The following is a 6,004-nucleotide window of genomic DNA, read 5'->3' on the forward strand; positions in this document are numbered from 1 at the left end:
CCCACCCGTCAGGGAGGGTGGCGGGCGGGCCCGCCCGTCAGCGCGCGCGCGCGGGGAGAGGCCGAGTGGGCTGCGGGGGAAGAGGAGAGAGGGGGAGGGAAGTGGGCCGAGCCGGCCCAAGAGAGGGAGGGAGGGTTTTTAGGGTTTTCTTTTTATAAAACCTTTTCAACTTTGTTTATTTCTTAATAATTATTATTTGTCCTCTGAAAATTCCACTAAAATTTATTTGCACATTTTAGGCTTTTAGGAAATATACAAAAATCCTCTAAGCCTTATTTGACTTTTACTTTGCACATTTTAATTTTTGGAGGCTTTCTCGAGGATTTTAATTATTCTAGGCATAATTTAAAGGATATATTTTAGGGTCGTTTTGGGACGTGACACAGCCAATCGTCCATCCCATGATGAGGACAGGCGGCTACGTACTCTTGCAGTCGTTCCTATGCTTCCGGAATAGATTCGTCCCTTGTCTGCTGGAAACTTGAAGTCCTTCCACGAAGGGCATTGGTTTTTCCCATCGGGAAGAATTTCGAGAGGAATGTCGTAGAGCATTTGTCCCAGGTATTGACAGCAGCACGGTTGGCACAGAAACACTGCTTCGCTCTCCCGAGGAAGGAGAATGGAAACAGTCGCAGCCTGACAGCGTCTGGACTGACGCCCTTGATGGTGTACGTGCTACAGATCTCCAGGAACTGTTGTAGATGAGCATTGACATCCTCATTAGGCATGCCAAAGAATGGGCTAGCCTGTGCCATCCTGATGAGGCTGGACTTCATGTCGAAATCCACGTCTCCCATGTTGATCTGCGGCCCAATGGCCACATTGTCAGCAGAGGGAGCAGCAAACTCGCGGAGAGACTTGTTAGCCATAGTCTTCTGCGGAGCAACGACTCGCGGCCTGACGCTCCGGAAGAAAGCTTTGTACGACTGGTTTCTTTGTCGGTAGAGTTTTCTGCGGAGCAACGACTCGCGGCCTGACGCTCCGGAAGAAAGCTTCTGGATTTTCTTTGAAGTTTTCCGGCAAGTTGAAACCAGTCATGATCTACCCTGTTTTCACAACAAAAAGTGAAAACAAACAAGGATAGCCTGCAAAGGAAAATGATTATATAGAGGTAAATATAAAGTATTAGTTCAGGAAATCTATATTATGAATCTTCCCCGGCAACGGCGCCAGAAATGCTTGTTGGTATTTCTTAACGACATTACTAGAAATATAATTTCCAGCAATGACGCATAAATACTTCTGGTATATTATGGTTACAGAGTTCATCCGCAAGCGCACGGATATACCATTGTAGCATTTCACCCGAGAGTATTCCAAGGGTATCGTATTAATTTTATCCCGTGGGAAGATCATGTAGAGAGAACTTGACTAATAATTTATATATTACTTGTGATAATCATATTCTAAGCGGGGGTTAAGATAATCCAAGGGTAGAGTGACACACAAGCATTAGCTACTCATTCTCATAATATATTATCTAAGCTAAGTGGAAAGAAAAGAGAAAGAAAATCTATTCCTATACTTGTAATATACACAGTATACATACATTTTAGTTAACCGATATACTAGCTAATACCCTCTATCTGATACCCTCCTGCTACTTCGAGAAGCCACCCCTGACTACCGAGTTCCTTACGACAGCCCGTCATGACCATACAACCGGGGTTAAATACGGAGGAATACCCTCCCCAGGGAATTAACTTAGGATGATATACCGGCGCGGAGGAATACACGTACTGAGCTGTCACTATCAGCGACCCACCTCTCATCCACAATATATAACCCCAAATAATGATATCCCGTAATCTAGACACCACGCCTAAACTACTAGATACTACTCTAATATCATCGTCATGATATATAGTAATTGCATATGCAAACATTATACCCACACCAAAGCATCTCCCAGATAAGCTAGCCGTATATTCAGTATAACATGAACATATTATAAAGTAGGCATTCAAATACTCGGAAAGTATTTCAACACCATAAATGTATATAGAAGAGTATTCTAATAAAAGTATAAAGCTTACAAAAGAGAAGAGGAAAGCTACTAGAGCCATACCCGAACTCTTCCGAAGGCTTCCGGACTCCTGATTTCTACTCTATTCCTATTCCACCAGCTAGATACTACTAAACTAAACTTGAGAGAAATGAGAGAGCTATTGCTTGAGGTGTGTGTGTGAAGTGAGAAGAGAAGCTCCTTTTATAGGCAGGTAATGACAGTTGTGACGGTTGGAATGGTCGGTAATACCCTCCAACCGTCATTGGGGATCAATCCCAGCCGTCCATCCAAACCCTGCATCCATCGGCGCCATGGGATCTTCGGCCGAACCATGGGCTGGCCCAACCCAGCCCATCTTCGGCTGGCGGCCTACTTTGTTGTCCTCCTCCGTAGACTTGTGAATTTTGGCCCAATGTGTCGTGTTATTTCTGAGTTCTTAGCCCATTCATACATAAGTCTGGTTCTCGACACCGTCCGATTGATTTATCGTCTGAGTTGATGTCGATTCTCCTCCACTTTATTGTCATTCTTTGCAAAAGGTTAGTATACCTAATACTAGTGGAATATTATTATTCTGAAATATATATGCATTGCAAGCATGACTAGTTCTCCTTTATTTTAGTAATATTGACGGTCGAAACTGATCGATAACGACCGTCAACAGATGCTTAAGAGGTCCGCCTCAAAAAATAGAATTTTTTTATGGCAGACCTCTTAGCGTGGCCACCAGCGAAAATTGGTTTTCGCTGGCGGTCCATGGCCCCCCACCCCTCGATATGTTTTTGCTGACGGTTTTCGCGTGTGGCCGCCAGCGAAAATAATAGGCCAACACCATGAAAAATCGTTTTTCTAGTAGTGAGTGCTACTAGTGTTGTTCGCGAATCTGGTTCCTTTCTCATTTTTCTAAGAACAAGTGTATATATTACAATAACCAGTTGGTAGAACCAAATTCAGAGAAGAACTTGCATTAATAGCTAGGAACAATTTTACCTAATAATTAAGTTCACAAACTGTCACCGCTAAAAATTTACTAGTAATTTCCAAACTAATTTGTGCATTAAACCGTCGTCCAGGAATCAATTGAAGTATACAAATATGCAATTTGAATATACGAAATCAATTGAAGTATACAAATATGCAATTTGAATATACAATTCCAACATAACTAAAGCGATAAATACTTACAAAAGAGGCTCTTTGTCCGCAACATGAAGAAAACTGCAACGGAAAAGAGAATCTTGAGAAGCTTCAACTCCACTCCCACAGGTATCTCGACTGGGATATAAACCAGATGTCTTCTCCTTTGAAATCCTTCTTCAATTGAGATTGATGATTATTGCAAGGTGAGAATATGGAATACTTAGCAAGCCACATGGCAAGTATGCAAGTGCACGGGATAACAAAAGGTGACAATAATAGGGCTTATTTGCAAAGACAGTATTTGGCAAATTGTTAAAATTAGTAAAACAGTAGAGTACTTAAATATCAATATTAAACAACTCTGAATACCATGCCAATGCAGCACAGGCCCAAACCATTCATACAGGTTGTACAGGTACAACCTTCATACAGGAACTAACCATTCCATACCAGGAGCTAATAAATTATAAATCAGTTACCAATTTATTATCATTAATCAATAAGTTTAGACTAATCATGAAAAACATTATTAGGCTCGCCTATAACCGCGGGCATAACTATTCAAATAGTTTTACTCTAGCCAGAAATGTACCAATGACCATTGTACCCAGAAGACACATCCTCATAACATGTTTTCATGCCCTCAGTATCACCATGGTATCTTGAAAAGGAGTTGCGACAGTACCCTCTGCATGACACAATTCAATATAGTGCACCGTTCCCGGTTTATAATCTCCTCGTGACCCCATGCACTTTATCTCCACTTCTGTTGCCCCCCAATGAACCATGCCATACAAAAACTATAGCCGTTTCCCACGCTAGCTTGTGGTTAGTCCTCTTAGCGCTTCACAACAGTAGCTCACGAAACCAGTCTTTTAATTGTAATGAGCATGACCATCAAAACCACATGCTCACAACCCTCCATTAATTAGGTTTAGTTGTCAAATTAATTAACCAATCACAATTAGCCATCATGAGCTACCATCAAATAACCATCATTAAGTAATAGTGAAGCATTCGTTATCCCGACCATGTACTAATGTTTCTAAGCATGGATACCCATATATAAAGTACAAGGTAGTCAATTTATAACCCAAAGGGTACTCAATGCAAATTGGTCGTACAAAGGAGTAGGTTCACACCACTCGATGACATTCGAAAATAAGAGCACAATTGAAATAATAGAGAATTTAAATATAGGATCAACATGCTCAAAGGGTGTTTTAGGATCTATGTGACTTACCTTGTAAACAAGTATCTTCAATTCATCTTCGAAAACTTCTCCAACGAACAAGTGATCCTCTGAAACGACAGAAACTGTACTCTAACACGCAAAATAAGAAAAAAAAACACTAACAGAAACCAAATAAACAGTACACGTAAAGTTCATAAATAGGTAGAACTTGAATTTGGATGAATTATAAGACTTGAATGACCATATTCCGAGTTCGTATGAATTAATAAAGTTTTAATCAATTAAAAGTTATAAACAAAGCAACCAAATGGTTTATGACATCGTATTTAATTAATTTAAAACTGAAAAGGATAATAACGATATCAGCAATGAGAGAAAATGGACTGACGTCACTAAAAAGTGGGACCCACATGTAATAGGGTGTATTGCATGGGTCTACCATGGACCTAGTCCAAAAAGATAGCCCACGGTGTACCACAGAAATCGACGTCTAGGATTGGTTGACAAAAGTTTGACCTAGATCAGACTACTCTGATCAAACTTGAACTAGGGTTAGGGCATCACAATGTTGGCAAAAAGGTAGCATTAAGCATTTAATGCTACTAAGTTTTGCACCTTTGCCATTGAGGAGATGCACCATAAGCATCACCAAACTAATAGACTCATCTTTTCGCTTATGTTTATGCTTATAAGCCAAAATTTGAATTTTTAACCGTAAATTTGGAGTTGATTTTGGGGGTTTTTCAATCGTAATTTATTTTTCAACCTTTGCTTTTAGATCATTAAGAACACGTATATAAAAATTTTATTTAGAAATTATTTTTCGTTTGCAAATATATCGCAAACGATGGACTCCTTGTTGACGGTCGTTAGCAATCAGTTTCGACCGTCAATATTACCAAAATAGAGGCGAACTAGTTATGCTTACAATGCATATCCTTGTTAGAATAATAATATTCCACTAGTATTTATTTCAAAAAAAATATTCCACTAGTATTTGGATCACTAACCTTTTGCAGAGAATAACTATAAAGTGGAGGAGAATCGACATCAAATCAGACGATGTCGAGAATCAGACTTATGCATGAATGGGCCAAGAACTCAGAATTGACATGATGAATTGGGCCAAAATTCACAAGTCTGCATAAAGGAGCAATAGAGGAGGCCACCTGCCGAGTTTGGGCCAGGTGGGCCCAGCCCATGGTTCGGCTGAACCTCCCGTGGCGCCGATGGATGCGGGGTTTGGATGGACGGCTGGTATTGATCCCCAATGATGGTTGGAGGGTATTACCGACCATTCCAACCGTCACAACCGTCATTACCTGCCTATAAAAGGAGCTCCTCTTCTCACTTCACTCACACACCTCAAGAAAAGCTCTCTCATATTCTCTCAAGTTAGTTTGGTGTTATCAAGCTAGTGGAATAGGAATAGAGTAGAAATCGGAGTCCGGAAGCCTTCGGAAGAGTTCGGGTATGGCTCTAGTATCTCTTCTCTTCTCTTTTGTAAGCTTTGTACTTTATTTAGAATACTCTTCTTTATACATTTATGGTATTGGAATACTTTCCGAGTATACGAATGCCAACTTTACATTATATTCATGTTATACTAATTATACTGCTAGCTTATCTAGGAGATGCTTTGGTACGTGTATAATGTTTGC

General features: G+C 40.3%; 1 non-coding gene across 1 annotated transcript; it reads left to right on the plus strand.

Annotated features, from left to right (window-relative positions):
• The first annotated feature begins 396 nt into the window (after positions 1-396).
• LOC127772413 (small nucleolar RNA R71) lies at positions 397-503 on the plus strand. The gene has a single exon (XR_008017401.1). It is a non-coding gene; the product is annotated as a small nucleolar RNA R71 (small nucleolar RNA).
• Positions 504-6,004: the final 5,501 nt, after the last annotated feature.

The sequence above is a fragment of the Oryza glaberrima genome, chromosome 4 (assembly GCF_000147395.1).
Source record: "Oryza glaberrima chromosome 4, OglaRS2, whole genome shotgun sequence".
Lineage (NCBI taxonomy): Eukaryota > Viridiplantae > Streptophyta > Magnoliopsida > Poales > Poaceae > Oryza > Oryza glaberrima.